This window comes from Suricata suricatta, chromosome 9 (assembly GCF_006229205.1).
Source record: "Suricata suricatta isolate VVHF042 chromosome 9, meerkat_22Aug2017_6uvM2_HiC, whole genome shotgun sequence".
Lineage (NCBI taxonomy): Eukaryota > Metazoa > Chordata > Mammalia > Carnivora > Herpestidae > Suricata > Suricata suricatta.
Window position 1 is genome coordinate 112,065,442 of NC_043708.1, and position 23,193 is coordinate 112,088,634.

A 23,193-nucleotide genomic window follows, 5' to 3' on the forward strand; every position below is an offset into this window, starting at 1 on the left:
TTCAGATAAGCAAAAAATTATATGATTCATTGTCAGCAGACTTGCAGTGTAAGAAATAATAAAAGGAAGAGCAGTGATATCAAATGGAAAGTCTGTTCCACAGGAGAACTGAAGAACAAGAATGATAAATGTAGGAAAATATCTTATTCTTTCTTCCGTTACTTTCTTTAAAAGAAAGCTGACTTTTTTTTTAAACTGATTTCTTAAAACAAAAGTTAAAACCATTTTATTATGGATTTTATAATATAAGTAGAAGTATAACATGATAACCCTTAACAAAAAGGGTTTGTTGTCAATGGAATTATACTACTGCAAGGTTCTTATGCTTTGCATGATATTCAATATTAACTTTAAACTGTGGTAATTTGAGGATGCATATTATAATTCTTAATGTCACCCTCCCCCATTACAAAGAAGTATAGAGCAATTAAAGTAAAACATTACAAATACTTGATTAACTGAAATTCAGGCAGGAAAATGTAGAATAGGAACAAAACAAAAAGCAGAGAACAATAGGAATAGAAAGCAAACAGCAAAATGGTAGTTTTGAACTCAGTCATTTCAATAATCACATTACATATTGATAGACTAAACTCTCCAATTGCACATATAAGATGTTAAGATTTAATTAAACACTGTTTATGACTCTGTCTCTTACATTGTCGGGTAAGCATAAATGGCTATATTATGAAGGAATACCTAAAAGTCCAAGAATAAATTATTTAGAAAAAATAATTTGGGGGGGCTGAGAGGACAAGAATGCAGATAGATTGTAGGTAGATAGTAGAACACTGCTTTAGGAGAGACTGGGAAGATCCAGGTTCTCATTTCAGTTTGCCACTGGCCAAGCACTGACCCTTGGAAAATCACTTTTCTATTCCTATGTACTTTTCTAGGGTACCAATATTTGTATACCTATGTGTTCAGGTTTTTTTTCCATCTTCAGATTTCACAGTTGAAATTGGCATAAATTGTATTTTTTCCCCCAAAAGACTCATTTAGTAATGGAAAGAAGATGGAGTAACTTTGCCACTGTCTGTGTTATCCTGGGCATCATTATATCATCTGCATATATATATATATATCTGCACATGTATATTTGCACATGAATATATGTTCTTCATAATATTTCTCTTACATGCTGCTTCATGTTATTATGTACCACATGAAGTGGAGATGAAGGCACTGTGAGAACATTGGGTGGTGCTTTCATCATGAATAACCCAACTGTGTTGGAGTTCAATATTGTCTGATGGTGCACGAATGAAAACTTCTCTTTCAAATATCTTTATGTTCTTAATATTTGTTGAAAGGTTTGATTCTGTAGTATGTAAGCACAATCAGGAATCATTTAAAAGTAATGACATTTATCTTTCTCATTCTACTTAACTCTTAGAGTCATTTTCCTTATATTCAGTGTTATACAGAAAACAAATGAGAGGTTGTGCCAGTTTGAACATACATATAATTGGTACCCCTTGGTCAGAAATAGATAGGAATTTATTCATTTAATTTTAGGTGATCTCTGTATACTAAATTATAAATATATTTTATACCTGCACCTAAAGTAAACTGCAAAGTAGCTAGAGACATTTTTGCATTTGGAGATACCTACTTTCATATTTTACAAAGGCTGTATCAGAATTGGACATTGTTACTTTTAGAATTGGATTTTTATAAGGATGAATGAAGTAGGATTTATATTTCTCAATTCAATTAACGCTCTTAGATTTGGCTCTTACAACTCAAAACAGGTGTTCAAAGACAATCAAATGAGGTCCTAGAAAGTTTCAAGTGCATCTGTGCTAGTTTGAGTTTTATAAATTACTTGGTTCTTAAGTATGACACAGATCGTTATTGAGTGTGGAGGATTCTGTCCATGTCTCCACCTAACTAAGGAAGTTACTTCTTAAATGAATAACTTGAGTGAGGGTGAAATTAAGAAAATCCTAAAGGAAAGAAGAATGTCCAGTGTATTTAAAACTAGTTCATTCTCCAATTAAGTTCTACTTTATTTTTTTCTCTTGCAGTAACCATTGCTGTCTTCAGAAAAGAAGTTAAGGAATGAGAGGCAAGGGAGAAAGTACACTCATCCTGGAAAGACCCAAAGCACTTTGAAACGGTAAACGAGTGAACTGACAGCCGCTGAAACCGCCTTCGTCACCGCAGTGGATGAAGACCTGCAAGTTTAAACGGTAACCAGAATTCTCATGTCGTGTTACACTTCCACCAAGAACTTTTATAGAACTTGAAAGGAGTTCTTTTTAAGTTTAAATAATTACCTTACAAACACCAAAGTATAGATAAAGCTGATAATTTTATGACTTACTTAGCATAGTCACATCTTTGTTTTGGCCCTTAATGTTTGACCTTGATATTGCTCAGAGGAATTGTTCTTTTTCCCCCAGGTTATGAACTTCTTAACTTAGAAACAAATAAGCTTATTTGGATAGCAATATAGCATAGTGCTAGTATATTTATAGGTCATTCTTGACCAACTACTTTTCCTTTCATAGAAACAGTTCAGGCAACAGTTAAGTGGTAGCATGCTACCACATACGCAAAGATTTTTTACTCTGTTTTCTGAACTTTACAGCATGTTATTTTTTAGTTACCTTACTTGGCTTCTCATCTCTTGATCTTTTTGCCTTCATATCTGACATCTTCTTTTTATTTAATCATTATTTTCTCATTTGCCCACCCTTCTCAGGAATTTAGAGCTATAAACAAACAAACAAACAAACACAAAAAGGAAGAATCCAAAGTAGAAAAGAAGGAAAAATACTGGAAAAGATTATAAAATTATTTCTTCTTGTGAAATTACAAGGATTATTACATTTTAAGTAGAATGGAAAGCAACTGTAGAAAGACTTAAGATTCCTTGTCAGTCGTCTTAAATCTCCTTGATCTTTAGGCCATAATTGTTTCAGTGTGTGTTTTGTAAGATTCAGATGTTTGCAGATTTTTAAAAGGCATCCTAGTGGACATTTAGAACTGTAATTCATTGGAAGTGTACTAATTTGATTTTGGCGGATAATCATTGTTTGTTTGAGTCACTGTTGGTAGTGAACGGGTGCAATTGACTAAAACGAAGTCACTCTGGTGAAGGGCAGGAGATGTGAAAAATCATCAAGTACACTATCAATTGCTAGTCCTAATCATTCTTAGGAATACAGGGCCTATTTCAAGAGAATTATTCGAACTGAGAAGTGTAACCCAAGATAAATATTATATAAACAACGGATGTTCTCACTATTCTTTCCTATGCTAACATTCATTTAATAAAATGCCTGAGGGGCGCCTGGGTGGCTTAGTTGATTAAGCATCCAACTTCAGTTCAGGTCATGATCTCGCAGTTTGTGGGTTTGAGCCCCGCATAAGGCTGTGTGCTGACAGCTCAGAGCCTGGAGCCTGTCTTCAGATGCTGTGTCTCCCTCTCTCTCTGACCCTCCCCTGCTCGTGCCATCTCTCTCTCTCTCTCTCTCTCTCAAAAATAAATAAAACATTAAAAAAAATTTTTTTTAATAAAACATAATGGGGCGCCTGGGTGGCTCAGTCGGTTGAGTCTCCGGCTTCAGCTCAGGTCAGATCTCACGTCCGTGGGTTCGGGCCCCGCGTCGGGCTCTGTGCTGACAGCTAGTTCAGAGCCTGGAGCCTGCTTCAGTTCTGTGTCTCATTCTCTCTGCCCTTCCCCCTCTCATGCTCTGTCTCTCTCTGTATCAAAAATAAATAAAACATTAAAAAAAAAACCATAAAAAAATTTTTAAAGTGCCTGAAAATCAATTTTTTAAAAAACTTCTCCAGTTGCTGGTTTAAACCTCTATTTGTGGCATAGTTAAAACTTTGTCGTGTTCTTGCCATAACCACCCATGTAGTAGCATTTAGCCCATTTCTAAATCTCCAATAAATTCTTTCTACTTCTCAACCATTAAAAAATTAAGTTGAAGAAAGTAACTTTTGAAACGCAGCAGAAATTAAACTACCGAGTGTTCATTTATGCAGGTAAGATAGTACATAGAAAGTCATCAAGTTTCTCTGTCTTTCTTGGTGATAATCTAAGTTTTCTTTCCCCATTTAATTATACCTGATTAAATAGCCAACAGTGTCATGAATGAGATTAATACATTAAACATTAAAAACAAACAATATTGTCAGAATTTTTAATGTTACTTTTACCACTTTATCAAACTCTTAATTCCATTAAATCCTTCTTTCAGTATTTTTGATAACCAGTAATAGGATCACTGAAATCTATAGGTAGTGGATATTTCCAATCATTAATATCTACTTTTTTTACTGCAATTTTTTTTTGGTGGGAGGGGGTTATAATGTTATCAAGAAGCAATCTGGAACACAACTTGACCTCACTATGAAATAAAAGAACTGCACTGATTCTCCCAACTAGCGGAGTTCAGAAGTTATGTAACTTACATCCATGAAGAATGCAGAATTTAAAAAGATCAGCTGCATTTACATATTTAATTTTTCTGGCCCCATTTAAGCTGAGTGCCTCCAAAATCCCAAATCTATGGCCTTTGAAGAGGGAATTCCATTTCTAATTGTATGAATAACTGGATTTATAACTGTACAAATTTGAAATACAGATTTCTAATGGTGCAAACTATCATGACCACATTGAAGAGGTTAAAATTTAAAAGATATTCTAGCTAGGTTAAAAAGTAGAGTCAAATACCCAGTTTTATTTAAATTCACTTTATGAGCTTAAAATTATGATGCTTAGGGTAGAGGATATGTTCTTGCAGACAGCAAGACCACTCTAAACAAAAATCCATCTAGAATCTTAAGTTTATAAAACTTAGTAAGCCTTTAGAATATCCTTGACAGCACCTTTGTTTTCAAAACTGTCCTTGTGGAGGGAGGCCTATGTACAATTTGCCAAGAGAAAAAGGAATTAAAAACAACAGTGAGGCATCTGGGTGGCTCAGTTGGTTGAGCATCTGACTCTTGATTTCAGCTCAGGTCATGACCTCGTGGTTTGAGATCGAGCCCCATGTTGGGCTCTGCATTGACAGCATGGAGCCTGCTTAGAATTCTATCTACCCCTCTCTCTGCCTCTTCCCCATTTGTGTGTGTGCATGCTCTTTCGCTCTCTCTCTCTCTCTCTCTTTCAAAATAAATAATAAAATAAAACTTAAAAAAACAGTGATTCATGTGTATTGCGTGATCATCATATGCCAATCATTGGGATTAGTGATAACATGCATTCTCAAGTTTCACAACTGTATTTGATGTGGGTCTTATTATTAAATATCTCCATTTTACATGTGAGAAAACACGTTCTCAGAGAAGTTAAGTAACTTGTCCTACATCAAGTTTACTAGTTAGAGGTAGAGCCAGTTCTGACTTCACAGCCTGAGCTCTTTACCAGAGATGGGTTTGGGTTTCCAGATGTTCACTGCCACGTGTTGCAGTGGCTTCTTTGTGCGGTGATAGGTAACAAGTTCTTATGAGCAGCACCCTCATCTTACCTCCCGGGTGGCACGTGTAAGGTTTCTTTTGCAGCACCAATTTTATTTTGTCAGTAATTTATCATTATTTTGATTATGTTTTAAAAGTGTTAGTTATTATATAATAAAAACAATAATCAGCTCCTAAATGAAGGCTAAGTTACTTAAAGATGATCTCAGTAGACCCACATTTTATTTGAGATCAACACTTAGAGGACAAAGAAAGATATGAGATATGAGTGGGGAAAATGCAAAACTGACCTCCCTGCTCAGCTGTCCTTCCTTGAAGTCTTCTTTGCCTTTTTATTTTCTCCTTATCACCGAAAATTCTTAATTGGCTTTCAGTCTCAGAAACTGATACTGTCACAAAAGACTACAACAGTAATGGATCTGGAGACCAGTTTATCTTAATGGCATAAATTTTCTGTTAAATTTATATATAGTCCTTTCAAATAGATTCTTATTCTAAGTGTGGAAAACTAAGTATGGTAACCTGTCTATGATCAGGGCTTATGATATTAAGCTTATTACCAAGACTCAGCATATTAAAGATAACTAGTTCTCCCCACATGAATGTATAGGGTTAGCTCAGTTCCTCAATTCCAGTGAGATTTTTCACCTATCATTTGCCATTTTCTACCAAGTTCTTTCTGTCCTCCCCACTATCGCTATCCCCCTGTCCCTCTCCACCATAGGAATTGTAGCCAGTCCCCATTTGAGGACAGGGGTTGAGTAACCATTTATTTTTTAAATTTTTTTAATGTATGTTTGTTTTTGAGAGAGAAACAATGCAAGTGGGGGAGGGGCAGAGAGAGAGGGAGACCCAAACCCTAAGCAGGCTCCAGGCTCTGAGTTGTCAGCACAGAGCCTGATGTGGGGTTTAAACCCACGAACCGTGAGATCGTGACCTAAGCTGAAGTTGGACGCTTAACTGACTGAGCCACCCAGGTGCCCCTGTATTATTGATTCATTCACTCATCACACATTTACTTCATGCTATTTCATATTACCAGCTCATTCATTCATTCATTCATCAAATATTTACTTGAGAAAAATATTTGCATTAAGTAAAAATTTTTAAACCGATTTTGTGCTAACATAGTTTCAAGTGGTTTGTATATATTATACCTCTCTTGGCTATAAGCGTGTCTCTGTGGAAGATACACGGGATACATAAAGAAGTCCTGTTTTTAGAGGCCTACTATCTAGCAGGGCAGGCAAACATATAAATATATGCAGCAGTGTATCAAGTGCTTAATGGAAATATGAGCAAAGAATTCTGACAGTGCTTTTCCCTATCTGGGAAGAATGAGGGAAAGCTTTCCAAAGCACAGAGGTATCTTTTGTATGTGTTACTGGGTGAATAGGAATTTACTACTAGGGAACAAGCTAGAGAAAAAGAATTCTAGGTAAGGGGAATAACATGTGCCAAGTTATACTTACCTTTTATAGGAGGGAAAGTCATAGACTTTTAAAGTTGAAGAGGTTGTCTGAGATAGTTTATTTCAGTGCCCTTACTTACATAAAAGGAAATGAAGCCCTTGGAAACAAATGTACTTGTCCAGTGTTACTCAGAAATTACAGTATCACTTCAAGTATTCTTTTAAAGTATATACTAAAATATATAAAATGTTATTTTGGTCTGACATTACTCCAAGAAAGAAGGTTCTTCCTCATGTTTTCTTTGTTTATAATTCTGCTTTATTTCCAAGCTAAAATATAACCAGGTGTTATTTTTGTTTCTTTTAACAACTTTTTTCTTATGAAAATTTCCAAGAATTAAGAAAAATTTGGAATAATTTAACAAGCTCCTCTTAACCCACCACCGAGAATTAAATGAATGCTAACGTTTTGTCATTCTTGCTAAAGAAATAAAACAGTTTAGGAACAGTCAAAACCTTTAGCTCACTCTCCAGTCTCATTCCTATCCTTCTGTTTCCAGAGAAAATGTCCTACGAGGTTGATGAACTATATTCTTACGTGTGTACTCATAAATAATATGCAGTATAAATGATGACATTTTGCATTTGCACTTTTGCATCTTTAATTAATGCAGTTTTTCATCTTTCATCGATGTGTGATATTTATTGTATTTTTTCATAGGAGCTGAAAATAAAATAGAACATAGTGGAGTAGATAGTATACTCTAGGCAGTTGTGGAGATCTGCTGTTGTGCCTTTTCTCTTCTTGCTACCCAAAGTACGGCTGTCATCTTAATAAATCTGCATTATGTTTTGGAAGAATGTAATTCCATTATTGTCTAGATTTTCATACACACACACCAGACATATTTTTTTAAGATTTTATTTTATTTATTTTGTATTTTTTTGAGAGAGAGTGCATACACACATGAGTGAGGGAGGAGGGGAAAGAGAGAGAGAGAGAGAAAAATGAGGGAGAGAGAGAGAATCCCAAACAGGCTCCCCACTGTCAGTGCAGAGCCCAACACAAGGCTTAAATGCATGGACCACAAGATCATGACCTGAGCTGAAGATGGTCAGATGCTTATCCAACTGAACCACCTGGGGGCTCCTTAAGATTTTATTTTTAAGTAATCTCTACACCCAACGTGCGGCTTGAACCTACAACCCCAAGATCAAGAGTTGTATGCTCTACTGACTGAACCAGACAGGCTCCCCTTTTCAAATATATCTTTAAAGATGTGTTGGGAAAACAGTTAATTTTATGAACTTACATCTTCTGTAACATTAGATTTTTATAATTTTTTACTACTGAAATTAGAAATATTCTCCAGTGTAGTCAAATGAGCAAGAAATGACTGTATCGTGTGGTAGCAATTCTCCCTCTAGACATGTGTTACTGGCAAGAAGATAATGAGGCTACATAGTAATGCGGTGGTGCTGTGTAGGAAGAGGTAGCCTCTGAAAACACTGTGACAAGATGACCCAGGAAGAGGATGTTTATTTGGACTTTGAGAAGTCCTTTCACCAAAGGCCTGGCCCCAGATGAGGGATGATGGAGGTAGAGAGAGGAATCTGCAGCAATTGTGAAGATTACTGTGGGTGCAAACATATTTTTACCCTTGGATTCATTGTGCCAACTGTAATTAGCAGTAAATGTTTTAAGTTGATTACAATCAGTTGGAATACCACTAAACATAGGAGGCAATTGAAGAGCATAATAAATGCAGAGAACCCCCTTATTTCTGTTACTAGAAGGAAAATTCACCCATCTTGCTCTTATAATAGTGAAAATCTAGAAATCTGCAAAAATGCTTATAACAGACACGCTAGTTATTCCCAATCCTTCTGAAACTTTAATTCTGAAGTAATTGTCCCCATGTAGTAACAAAGAATAATGGAGGAGAGAAAATAGTATTATCATTCTGGCTTGTATGTTTTGAAGATGAACAATTCTGGCACATGGTTATAGGAGAGCTTATCTAAAATTGCCAAATTGTAAAAATGAAAGGAAACTATTGATCCCTAAGAAACTCATTCTTCTTAGAATCAGGCCCACCTTTTGTTTCTTCCCACTGGTTTGACATATAGAAAGAGAGGAAAACGTAAAACATTCCAGTGCTCTAGCACTCTGATGGTATATAATGGGCCATTGTATACCTGGCAGGCAAGTTTCATATGAGGATTGTTTAAAAGGAAACAAGACACAGATGCTTTGTTTAGATTCAAAATGGGGGAAATGTAGTCAGTATCTTCATTTCCACATAGATTTCTTAAATAATATTTCTTTTCTACCCACTGCCCATGCATTAAGAATGAAAAATCACTAGGACTCTTGGACTCTTATGTACACCCTCCGAAATCATCAGTCAAGTGTCCAAGGTAAAAAAAAAAAAAAAAAAGTGCCAACCACAACAAGATAGCACACCACATCCATGAGGATGGCTATAACCAAAAAAAAAAAAAAAAAAAAAAAAAGGAAAATGACATTGTTGGCAAGAATGTGAAGAAATTGGAACCATCATACATTGCTGGTGGGAATGTGAAATGTTTCAGCTGCTGTAAAATTAGGTGGTCCCTCAAAAAGTTAAACATGGAATTATCAAGTGACCCAGCAATCTCACTCCTACATGATACTCCAAAGAATTGAAAACAGGGTCTTAAATATGTGTATATAAATGTTCATAGCAGTGCTATTCACAGTAGCCAAAAGGAAGAAAAACTTTAAATATTCATCAAGAGAAAATATGAACAAACCTTTGGGCCTGTAAATTAAAAAGCTTAAATGGAAAAATTTGTTGAAAGACCCAAACTACCAAAGCTCTCCAAAAAAAGACAGGTGACTTGAATAATCCTATATAATTAAAGACATTGAATTCAGAGTTTAAAACTTTCCGCTTGGTACAAAGAAAATCTTAAGCCCGGATGCCTTTAATGGCAAATCCTACCAAACATTTAAGGAAGAAATAATTCTACACAAATGGCCAGGAAATGAAAGAGTAGAGAAGACTTCCTTCCAAGTTAGTATTGTCATGACACCAAAACAAGCTAGATAAAGTACAAAATTGGAAACTGTAGACACACTCAAAAATCCTTAACAAAATGTTACCAAATAAAAAATAGAAATATGTAGAAATAATACACTATGATTAAGTAGGCCTTATTTTGGGAATAGATCATTGTTTTAATATTCAAAAATGAATTAGTGCAATTCATAGATCAGCAAAAAGGGGGAAAACATGATTATCTCAATAGTTAGATACTGCATCAATTCATGAAAGAGAACTCTCAACAAACTAGAAATAGAAGGAATTTCCTCAACCTGGTAAAAAGCAAATATAAATATCCTATAGCTAATGTCATACTTAATGATGGCAAATGAAATGTTTTCCTCCTAATATGGAACAAGGCAAGGGTGTCAACATTGTATGAGAGGTCATACATAGCCAGTTCTATAAGGGAAGAAAAAGGAAATAAAAGAAACACAGATTGAACAAGAAGAAATAAATATATTTGCAAATAAAATAATGAAATAATTTTCTATGTATAAAATCCTGAAGAATCTACCCCCCAAAATCTGTTTTTACTATATAAGTAAATTTAGCAAACTTATGGGACACAAAGGCATCATATAAAAATAGATCGGGGGCTCCTGGGAGGCTCAGTTGGTTAAGTGTCCGACTTCAGCTCAGGTCATGGTCTCACAGCTCATGAGTTTGAGTCCCACGTTGGCCTTTATGCTGACATCTCAGAGCCTGGAGCCTGCTTCGAATTCTGCTTCTCTCTCTCTGCCCCTCCCCTGCTGACGCTCTGTGTGGATGTCTTTCTCTCTCTCAAAAATAAATACACATTAAAAGAAAAATCTTTAAAAATAAATCATATTTCTATATATTAGTAATTAACAATTGGAAGTTGAAATTTTAGAGAACACTTTATAATGGTACTGTAAAATATGAAATAGGTATAAATCGAATGAAAAATATTCAGTCTCTGTGTGCTGAAAACCTACAAAGCCCTGATGAAAGAAATCAAAGAAGATCTTATTAAATGGAGAGGAATACTGTGCTCAACTGTTAAAAGAGTCAGTATTGTTGAGATGTTGATTCCCCCAAATTCTTCTATAAATTGAATGAAAACCCTATCAAAATCCCAGCAGGAATCATTCTGTAGCAATAGACAAGCTGATTTCTAAAATTTATTTGGACAGGCAAATGAACAAGAAAAGTCCAAACAGTTTTGAGTAGAAAACAGAATTGAAGGACTCAGACTACCTGATATCGAGACTTAGTGTGAAACTAAGGTACTCAAATAGTATATTATTATATGATTATTAAAGGAATAGACACACAGATCCATGGAAAAGAATAAGCAGTCCAGAAACAGACCTATACATATGTGGTGGATTTTTTGACAAAGGTGTGGAAACAATCCAGGAAAAAGATTAATCTTTTCAATATACAGTACTGAAGATTTAAGAACAAAACCAAAAATAAAAGGGCATTGGCTCTTACTGTGACATGGGCCTTGGAGGTAAATGAAAGAGAGGAGATGATAAGAGTTTCACATGATAGAAGTGGAGAAAGTAAGAAGACTGCTCCCAAGAATGGAAACATCAAAATGGTAAAGGGAATTATTGGAAGATGGTTTCATCATTTAAGAAGCATTATGTGTTACAGGAGATGTATATACATTGTGAAGAAATAAAGATTCATTTAATCTACTAGCTTATTTTTTATTAAAAATTTTTTTATGTTTATTTATTATTGAGACAGAGAGAAACAGAGCATGAGTAGGGGAGGGCAGAGAGAGAGGGAGATACAGAATCTGAGCAGGTTCCAGGCTCTGAGCTGTCAGCACAGCGCCCGGCGCAGGCTGTAACCCATGACAGGCTGAGCTGAAGTCGGAAGCTTAACCGATTGAGCCACCCAGGTGCCCCATTCTGCTAGCTTATTGATAGAACACTATGTTAGACTTGAGGGCCATTATATAGGTCCCTTGAGGGAATCATATATAAACATTAATAAGTGTTGTCACACTGGTCAGTGCCCAGAGAAGGAGAGTCGTTAATATCTACTTAGACAGAGTGAAGGAACCTGGTATAGTTCCCTTTTATCTTTCTTCTTAGCTGTCATTTGATCTGCTTTAAAGTGGGTAGTCTTTCTCTTTCTGGCCTCCAGTTCCTGGCCATTCTATACAATCTCTATCACACAGGAAAGCAGCAAAGGAACTTTTTCAAAATCTGTCAAAACTCTGTAGGAATGAAAGATCACTTCTCCACAAAAGAGTTTCCATGATACTTCACGTACTTGGAGAGGAGGAGTTGGAGTTGCATGTGATCGCTTTGGCCAACCATCTGTGGGCTTCTAATGCACATTCTCATCTCTTCTGAAGGATTATTCATTGCAACTTGTACTCACCCTTTCCTTAAAACAAGTACTACTATTATTCTCCCTCAGCCTTCTATCACATCGCAAGCGCGTTGGTGGACACTGCTTTTCCATAAAAAGAACTGTGCCACCTACTCTTCAAATGCCACTGATTAAGAAGATTATTGATTCCCCCCCACCCCCGGGGGAATAAATTAGGTTTTCCCCTAAGAGTAGGAAAAAATAAATAATGGGATATAAAGAATGAGGATGGCTTTGTGTTATGAGGAAAAGGTTTTGGCAGTTGCCATGGAAATAGCATGTCGGCATTCAAACGAGGAGCTTTTGATATCTCTGTTTTTGCCAAATATAAATCAGATATGAGTAGCACTCATTCCCGTTCTTGGCTCAGATTTAGTCTGATGTGTGTGGTTATGTAAAATATGCTTCTGCTATAGCATTTTTGCTTGATATTTGCATGAAATTGGCAATACCAGAGGCTGCTATGTTTTAAGATTATATATTTGGGGCATAGAGGAGGTGATTCTCAGCAAACGATTCCTAAAAGTAAATAGCACTATCAGAATGCCCACAGCTGGGCTTCCCTGTGACATTCATAATTAACAGAGCTAATTAGTTTTTCCTTAGTGAAACATGCACAATGTTGGACCTAATTGGTATTAACTAATTATTTGTGAATATGTCAGATTCTGAAAATGTTAGTTTGAGACTTTATTCTTAATGCATTTCACAGGTGTAGTAAAACTCAACAGGCATTATTACTGAATTACTGTTACACTTTTCTAGCAGACATCAGTTAGCCTTTGATTTCATGCTTTCTAAGTGAGGCATGATAGAAATCTAGAGAGGGTATATATGAATTTTGGAAATAGTGAGAATTTGACAAAATTTTCCACAGCTTGAACTTTTTTCACTAATTCCAAAGATAATACAGACAATGCAAACACTACCTACAAGCCACTGCCTTTTAATGGGCACACAAGCCAGAACAATAGGAAAATCTAAAAATGATTCGAATATTCTCTAGTCATGAAAAATAGTATGTTACCTACTAATTCCAGTACCTGATCCTTCTATGCCAATTTTGTTAGCCATTTCCTAGTTTATAAGTTCGTTATCCTCTGTATTTTCTCCTCTCTCAGATTTCCTCTGATACTTATGTACTTTGTAAGCAGATAACCTAGAGGCTTACTTTCTTATTGAAGCAGTAATCGCTTGTGTGGTCCAATACAACTAACAAGTAATTTAATGAGACCAAATAGTTACACAGATGAAACAGTGGGAAAGTACTAATCAGAGAGAGTTTTTCAGAGGAAGTGAGTTTTGAGTCAAAACTTAAAGATAGAAAACCTTTCTGGGGTTCCTGGGTGGCTCAGTCAGTTAAGTGTCCAACTTTGGCTCAGGTCATGATTTTGGAGTTTGCGAGTTCGAGCCTCACATCATGGATCATTTTGGAGAAAATTAACATCTTTGCTATTTTGGGTCTTACACTCAATGAACACAGTATGTCTCTCCACTTATTTAGCTCTTTGATTTCTTTTATTAACATTTTATAGTTCTTAGCATACAGTTGCTGTGCCTGTTTTCTTAGACTTGTACACTTAGGATTTCATTTTTATTCCTTTTTTTTTTCTTTTGCAGCTGTTAAAGGCATTTTTAAATATTGGTTTCCATTTGTATATTGCTTGTATATAGAAGTGCAGTTAATTTCTCTGTTGACCTTGTGTCCTGCAACCTTACCATACTCATCTATTAATTCAGAGAGGTTTTTTTATAGGTTCTTAGGGATTTTCTATGTATACAACTTCATGTCACCTGCAGATTGGCACAATTTTATTTCTTCCTAATCTGTATGCTTTTTAATTTCTTTTCTTTGCCTTATAGCAGACTGTACACAACATAGCACTTGCAGGATATTGTGGAATATCTTTGTCTTGTTCCCTACTTGGGTGGAAAAGCTTTTTTTTTTACTCTTAAGTATGATGTTAGCTGTAGGTTTTTGTAGATGCCCTTTAATCATGTTACAAAAGTTCTATTCCTAGTTGGCTGGGAGAGTTCATTATAATAGGTATTGGATTTTGTCAAGTTTTCTTCCTTGGGCTGTTAGTATGGTGGGTTATGTTGATTAATTTTTTCATATTGAACTTACATTCCATGTTTTTAGGGTACATTATTCTTTTTATATTACTGGATTTGGTTTGCTGATATTTTTCTGAGAGCTTTTTATATTTATGTTCATTAAGGATACTGGTCTAGTTTTGATTGATTTTGGGAGTTGTGTGTTCTTTTGCTTGGTTTTGGGATCAGAGTAAAGCAGATATTATAAAATCAGTTGGATTTTTCTGCTTTCTAGAATACATTGTCCAGAATTGCTATTGTTTCTTCTTCAACTGGTAGAACTCAAGAGTAAAACCATCTACTACTAGAGTTGTTCTTTTCTGTTTTGTTTGTGGAAAGCTTTTTACCTACAAGTTCAATGTCTTTTATAATTGCAGGGCTATTTAGTGTATCTGTTTTTATTTCAGGTGAGTTTTGGTAGCTTGTGATTTTTAAGAGATTGATCTGTTTTATCGAAGTTGTCAAATTTAAGTGTATAGAATTGTTCATACAATTTCAAAATCTGCCGGGTCTGTAGTGATATCTTTCATTCCTAATATTGGTAATTTGTGTCTTCTCTTTGTCAATCTCACTAGAAATTTATATATTTTTTTAAATTTCAAAGAATGAGCTTTGGGTTTTATTTTTCTCTTTTCTGTTTCAGTTGTTACTGCCTTTAGCTTTTATTTTTTTTTTTTACTTCTGCATACTTTAGTTTTGTTTTTATCATATTCTGATTTTTCATGGTAGAATCGTAGAGTATTCTATTATTGATTTGAGGCTTTCCTTTTGTAATAGAAACATTTAATACTACAACTTTCCTTGTAAGCACTGCTTTAATTGCATCCCACAAATCCAGAAATTTTGTAATTCTAATTTCCCTTTTTATCTTCCTCTTTGAATGAAGGGTTATTTGTTTAGACAATTTCCAAGTGTTTGGAGATTTTCCTGATATCTTTGTTATTTTCTGTTTCTTAAGGTCAGAGAATATTCTTTATGATTTCTGTTCTTTTAAATATCTTAAGATTTCTTTCACGACCTAGGTTAGTAAAATATACATAGCCATGACCTATGACATATCTTAGTAAATGTACACTTGAAAAGACTGTATGTTGTGTTGTTCTTAGGTAAAGTATTCTATGAATGTCAGTTTCAGTCAACTGATGATATTACGTAGCTATTCCATATCCTTATGGATTTTTTTTTTGTCCACTATTTACTGAGACAGGAGTATTGAAGTATCCAGTTGTAATTTATGGGTTTATTTATTTCTCCTTTCATATTTGTCAGTTTTTGCTTCTTGTATTTTGAATCTGTCTTTTTGGGTTCATTTAAGAGTGGTTATACCTTCTCAGTGAATTCACATTTTTATCATTATATAAGGTTCCTCTTTATCCCTGTCAATTTTCTCTACTTTGAAGTCTACTTTGATAATATAACCATCCCGGCTTTATTTTGATTAGTGCTTTCATTTCATATTTTTCCTTCTTTTTACTTTAAAAGAGTATTTATTTTGAGAGAGAGAGCAAGCATGAGCAGGGGAGGGGGAGAGAGAGTCCAAGCAGGTTCCACGCTCCTCACTGAGTCTTACGCAGGGCTCCATCTTAAAATATGAGATCATGACCTGAGCCGAAATCAAGAGTCAGGCACTTAACCAACTAAGTCACCTAAGCGCCTTTGTTACTTTTAACCCACCTATATCATTTTTTTGAAATAAGTCTCTTGCAGATGCCAAATATTTAGGTCATGATTTTTAAAATCCATTGTGATAGTTTTTTTTTAATGGTGTACTTATACAATTTGCATTTAATATAGTTGATATGTTTGAATTTACATCTACAGTTTATTTTCTGTTTGCTTCCTCTGTTTTGCATTCTATTTTCCCTTTCTTTTCTTATTTGAACATCTTTTGGTTTTCCATTTAATTTACCGATTACATTTTTTTTTACTGCATATCTTTGTAAAAAACAATTTAGTAGATGCTCTAGGGATTACAATGTATATTTTAAACTTTTTGTAGTATATTCAGAACCAATATTTAATCATTTTAAGTAAAATGTAGAAGCCATATCACCAAATAGGTGACTTTACCCCACCCCCACTTTAGGTTATAGTTACCTTATATATTACATTATATGCCTTGAAAGCTCCATCAGACGATACAGTAATTTTTGCTTTTAGCTATCAAACATATTTTAAAGAATTCAAGAGAATAGTCTATTTTAGTTATCAAGATATTTACCATTTCTCTTTTTCATTCTTTATTTTTAATCTTCCAAACTCCATCTGATAGCATTTCTTTTTGTCTGAAAAATAGAAAAAGCAACCTGCTGGCAACCTTTGTCTTGTTCTCATTTAAAATGTCTTTTACCTTTGTATCTGAAGAACATTTTTGTTGAATATAGAATTTTTGGTTGACAATTCTTTTCTTTCAGAACTTTAAAGATTCTGTGCTGGGGCGCCTGAGTGGCTCAGTCAGTTAAGTGTCCGGCTTTGGCTCAGGTCATGATCTCACCCTTGTGGGTTCAAGCCCTGCATCTGGCTCTGTGCTGACAGCTGGGAGTCTGGAGCCTGCTTCAGATTCTGTGTTTCCCTGTTTCCCTGCTCCTCCCCTTCTCTCTCTTCCTCTCTCTCTCTCTCTCTCTCTCTCTCTCTCAAAAACAAATAATCGTAAAATATTAAAAAACAAAAATGATTCTGTGCCATTTTGTACTGGCCTCATGGTTTCTCATGAGAAATTCATGGTCATTCAAATCAGTTTCCTGTTTTCATCAATTTGATTAGGATGTTTTGGTATGGATTTCTTTAGGCTTATCCTTTGTTGAGTTTACTGCTATTTTAATCTGTAGGTTTATGTCTTTTGCCAGACTTGGAAATTTCAGATGTTATTTCTTCCAATTTTTTTTAGCACCATAATCTTTTTCCTTTCCTTCTGGGCCACCAGTGACATAGATAAAGAACCTTTGGTTATTTTTCCACACATCCCTAAACTCTCTTGATTTATTTTTAAATTTGTTTTGGGGTGCCTGGGGGTGGCTCAGTCAGTTAAACATCTGACTCTTGACTTCAGCTCAGGTCATGATCTCACAATTCGTGGAATTGTGCCCAGTATTAGGCTCTCTGCCCCTTCCTCCCACCTCTCCAAAAAAAAAAAAAAAAAAATTAAAAAATTTATTTCTCTTTATTGTTCAGATTGGATTGTATAATTTCTATTAAATTATCCTCATGTTAACTGACTCTTTCCTTTTATCATCTGATACTGAACTTTCCCAGTGAGTTTTTTCATTTAAAATGTATTTTTTAACAAAAACCATAAGTAAGAAAAAGAAAAATAGGAAGCACAAAAGCAAAAATTTAAGTATATCTGTAAAATATCAGTCAAGAGAAGCATAAAATATAAAGTATGTAAAAGGTGTTATCAAGTATGTGAAGTGCAGAGGGGAAAAGAGTAAAGAATGAGTTCAAAATTAAGTGAACATCAACTTCATATAGACTGCTATATATAGAAGATGTTACATATTAACCAAATGGTAACCAGAAATCAAAAAATACAATAGATATGCAAGAAGTGAAGAGTAAGGAACCCAAGTATATCACTAAACAAAGCCAGCAAACCATAAAAGAGAGAAAGAGAAGAAAGGATTAGAGAAAAACTACAAAAACAATCACAGAACAAGTAACAAAAGGGCAAACATACATATCTATTAATAATTGCTTTGAACATAAATGGACTTAAATGGTCCAATAAAAAGGCATAGTATGAAAGTGGATAAAAAAATGAAATCCATCTATATGCTGCCAATAAGACTCTCATGTTATACCTAAAAACACCTGCAGATTGAAAGTGAGAAGATGGAGGGGCACCTGGATGGCTCGTCGGCTAAGCCTCCGACTTCGGCTCAGGTCAGATCTCACATTCGTGGGTTCGAGCCCCGCGTCAGGCTCTGTGCTGACAGCTGGCTCAGAGCCTGGAGCCTGCTTCCGGTTCTGTGTCTCCTTCTCTCTCTGCCCCTCCCCCTCTCATGCTCTGTCTCTCTCTCTCTCTCTCTGTATCAAAAATAAATAAAAACATTTAAAAAAAATTAAAAAAAAAGAAAGTGAGAAGATGGAGAGATGTTTATTATGCAAATAGATGTAAAAAGAAACCTGGAGTAGCAATACTTATATCAAACAAAATAGATTTTATTAATTTTATTTATTTATTTTTTTACATTTATTTACTTTTGAGAGACAGAGAGTCAGAGCACAAGTCGGGGAGGGGCAGAGAGAGGGAAACACAGAATCCAAAGCAGGCTCCAGGCTCCAAGCTATCAGCACAGAGCCCGATGCGGGGCTGGAACCCACGAACCATGAGATCATGACCTGAGCCAAAGCCAGATGCTTAACCACTAAGCCACCGCGGTAACCCAAACAAAATAGACTTTAAAATAAAGTAAGTAAAGAGACAAAATAAGACACTAATAATAAAGGAGACAATCCTGCAAGATGTAACAGTTTTAAATATTTATGCATCCAACATGTAAACACCCAATTACATAAAACAGTTAATAATAAACATAAAGGAACTAATTGATAATAATACAATAATAGTAGGGGACTTTAATACCCCACTTATATTAATGGACAGATCATCTAAACAGAATTTGAACAAGGAAACAGTGGCTTTGGTTGTTTTTTTTTTTTATGTTTTTTTTTTCTTTTGATGGAGGGAGAGAGAGAGAGAGAGAGAGAGCGCGAGCGAGCGAGCAGGAGCGGGGGAGGGGCAGAGAGAGGGGGAGATACAGAATCCAAAGCAGGCTCCAGGCTCTGAGCTGTCAGCATAGATCCCACTGCGGGGCTCGAATCCCAGCACCATGCGCTCATGACCAGAGCCAAATTCAGACATTTAACCGACTAAGCTACCCAGGTGGCTTTGAATGACACTCTGGACCGGAAGGATTTAATAGATATATTCAGAACATCCCGTCTTAAAACAGCAGAAAACACATTCTTTTCAAGTACACATGGAACATTCTCCTGAACGGATCACATAATAGGCCACAAAATAAGCCTCACAAATTCAAAAAGATTAAAGTCGTACCATGCATCTTTTCTCACCACAGAGATAAAATTAGAAGTCAGTCATAAGAAGAAATCTGGAAAGACCGCAAATACATGTAGGTTAGATAACATGCTACTAAAGAATAAATGGGGCAACTAAGGAACCAAAGAAAAAATAGAAACTTACACAGAAAGAAATGAAAATGAAAACACCATGGTGTAAAATCTTTGTGATGCAGGAAAAGCAGTTCTAAGGGAAGTTTATAAAATATAAGCCTACTTCAAAAAGCAAGAAAAATCTCAAATGAACAACCTAACGTTAAACCTAAAGAAGCTAGAAAATGAAGAACAAAGGAAGGAAATAATAAAGATTCAAGTTTGGGACCCATGATAGGGGCAGACATTTTCTTTAAAAAAGCATAGAGCAGAAGTAAATAGAAACTAAAAAAACAATAGCACAGATCAATGAAACCAGGAACTAGTTCTTTGAAAAGATAATAAAATTGAATAGCCTCTAGCCAGATTTATCAACAACAAAAGAGAGAGTGAGACAGAGAGAGAGAGACAGACAGAGAGAGAGAGAGAGAGAGAGAGAGAGAGAGAGAGGAGTCAAACAAAATTACTGTGGAAAAGGAAAAGTAACAACCAACACAACCAGAAATACAAACGGTTGTAAGACACTATTGTGAAAAACTCTATGCCAACAAATTAGACAACCTATAAGAAATGGCTAAATTACTAGAAATATATAACCTACCAAACTGAAACAGGAAGAAATAAAAAATTTGAACAGACTAATTACCAGCAATGAGATTGAATCAGTAATCAAAAAAGTCTTCACAAAAAAAGTCCAGGACCAGACGGTTCACAGGCAAATACTACCAAACTTTTTTTAAAAACCAAACATTTAAAGAAGAGTTACTTCCTATCCTACTCAAACTATTCCAGAAAAATAGAAGGAAAACTTCCAAAGTTGTTCTATGAGCTATTACCCTGAAATCAAAACCAGATAAAGACACCACAAAAAGAACTACAAGCCACTATTTCTTCCTCAAAAAAATACTGGCAAACAGAATCCAACAATACATTTAAAAAAATCATTCACCACAGTCAAGTGGGATTTATTTCTGGGTAGCAAGAGTGGTTCAGTATTCACAATCAATCAACATCACATCAATAAGAGAAAGGATAACAACCATATGATCAGTTCAGTAGATTCAGAAAATGCATTTGACAAAGCAGTACAACATACATTCATGATAAAAGCCTTCAACAAGGTAGGTTTAGAGGGAACATACCTCAACATAATAAAGACCATATATGAAAAACTCACTATTATACCATCCTCAATGGAAAGAAACTGAAAGCTTTCCCCCCAAGGTCAAGAATAAGAAAAGGGTGTTCCCTCTTACCACTTCTATTCAACATAGCCCTGGAAGTCCCAGCCACAGCGATTAGACAACAAAAAGAAGTAAAAGGCCTCTAAATTGGTAAGGAAGAATTAAAGCTTTAACTCTTTGCAAATGTATGACACTATATCTAGAAAACACTAAAGACTCCACCAAGAAATAAATAAACAAACATTGGAACTGATGAGTGAATTCAGTAAGGCTGCAGGATACAAAATCAATGTGTAGAGATCTGTTGCATTTCTATACAGTAATAATGAAGCAGCAGAAAGGGAAATCAAGAAAATGATCCCATTTACAATTGCACCAAAAATAATTCAATATCTGTGAATAAATTTAATCAAAGAGGGAAAGACCTGTACTCTTAAAAGTATAAAACAGTGATGAAAGAAATTGAAGATGACACAAAGAAGTAGACATTCAATGCTCACTGATGGAAAGAACAAATATTGTTAAAATGTCTACACTACGCAAAGCAATCTACACAGTTAATGCAATCCCTATCAAAATACCAGCAGCAGTTTTCACAGAACTACAACAAAAAAATCCTAAAATTTGTATGGAATTCTAAAAGACCCCAAATTGCCAAAACAGTTTTGAAAAATAAAAGCAAACTTGAAGATACCGTAATTCCAGACTTTATATTACAAAGCTTTAGTAATCAAAACAATATGATACTGGCACAAAAATAGACACATAGATTAGTGGAACAGAATAAAGAGCCCAGAAATAAACCCACAATTATATTGTCAATTAATCTTTGACAAAGTAGGAAAGAATATCTAGTGGTAAAAAGACAGTCTCTTCAACAAATGTTGGTGGTCAGCTGCATGCAAAAGAATGAAACTGAACCACTTTCTTTAACCATACACAAAAATAAATTCAAAATCGATTAAAAGCCTAAATGTGTGACCTGAAACCATAAAATTCCTAGAAGAGAGCACAGGCAGTAATTTCTCTGACATGGGCCATAGCAACATTTTTCTAGAGCTGCCTCGTAAGGCAAGGGAAACAAAAACAAAAATAAAATATTGGGACTAGATCAAAATTAAAAGCCTCTATGCAATGAAGGAGACAACAAAACTGAAGGGAGGAGATATTTGCAAATGGCATGTAATGTAAAGTGGTAGTATCCAAAATTTGTGAAGAACTCCTACAAAACCACACTCAGAAAACAACCCAATTTAAAAATGGGTAGAAGGAAAGAACAGACATTTCTCCAAAGAAGACATCCAGGTGGTCAGAGAAACATGAAAAGATGCTCAAAATTACTCGTCATCAGGGAAATGCAAATGAAAACTACAATTTATATCACCCCACACCTGTCAGAATGACTAAAATCCACAACAGAATAATCAGCATGTGTTGGTTAGGATGTGGCGTAAAAGGAACCGTCTTGCACTGTTGGTGGGAATGCAAACTGGTGCAGCCCCTGTGGAAAACAGTGTGGAGGTTCCTCAAAAGGTTAAAAATAGAGCTACTCTATGATCTGGTAATCACACTACTGGGCATTTACCCAAAAAAATACAAAAACACTAATTCAAAGACATATATGCACTCCAGTGTTTAAAGTGACATTGTTTACAATAGGCAAATTATGGAAGTAGCCCAAGTGTTCATTAGCTGATGAATGGGTAAATAAGATGTGGTATATATATATATACACACACACACACACACACACACACACACAAGTATACACATATACACAATAGAATATTATTCAGCCATAACAAAGAATAAGATCTTGCCTTTTGCAATCACATGGATGGAGCTAGAGAATATAATGTTAAGCAAAATAAGCTGGAGAAGGACAAATACCAAATACCATATGATTTAACTCAAATATAGAATTCAAGAAACAAAACAAAGGACCTGAGGAAACAGAGAAACCAAGAAACAGACTCTTAACTATAGAGAACAAACTGATGGTTACCCAAGGGGAGGTGGATGGGTGGATGGGTGAAATAGGTAATTGGGATTAAGGAGTGCACTTTTGGTGATGATGTGGAATTGTTGAATCACTATATTGTACACCTGAAACTAGTATAATAACACTGTTAACTATACTGGAGTTAAAATATAATAAAATAAATTAAATAAATTAAATGTATTTTTCAGGGCACCTGGGTAGTTCAGTCGGTTAAGCAACCAACTTCGGCTCAGGTCATGAACTTGCAGTCTGTGGGTTCAAACCCCACGTCAGACCCCATGCTGATAGCTCAGAACCTGGAGCTTGCTTCGGATTCTATGTCTCCTCTCTCTGCCCCTACCCCATTCATGCTCTGTCTGTCTCTCTCCATCTCTCAAAAATAAATAAAAACACTAAAAAATAAACAAAATGTATTTTTCAGTTTTAAAATTGCCAATT

At 35.2% G+C, this 23,193-nt stretch overlaps 1 protein-coding gene across 1 annotated transcript in view; it reads left to right on the forward strand.

The window, feature by feature from the left end:
- PEAK1 (pseudopodium enriched atypical kinase 1) overlaps positions 1–23,193 on the forward strand; it is a 288,632-nt gene that overhangs the window by 135,360 nt on the left and 130,079 nt on the right. Inside the window, exon 4 of the mRNA XM_029951806.1 lies at positions 2,031–2,195. The gene's annotated coding sequence lies outside the window, so the exon portion shown is untranslated. The remainder of the gene's footprint in view (positions 1–2,030; positions 2,196–23,193) is intronic.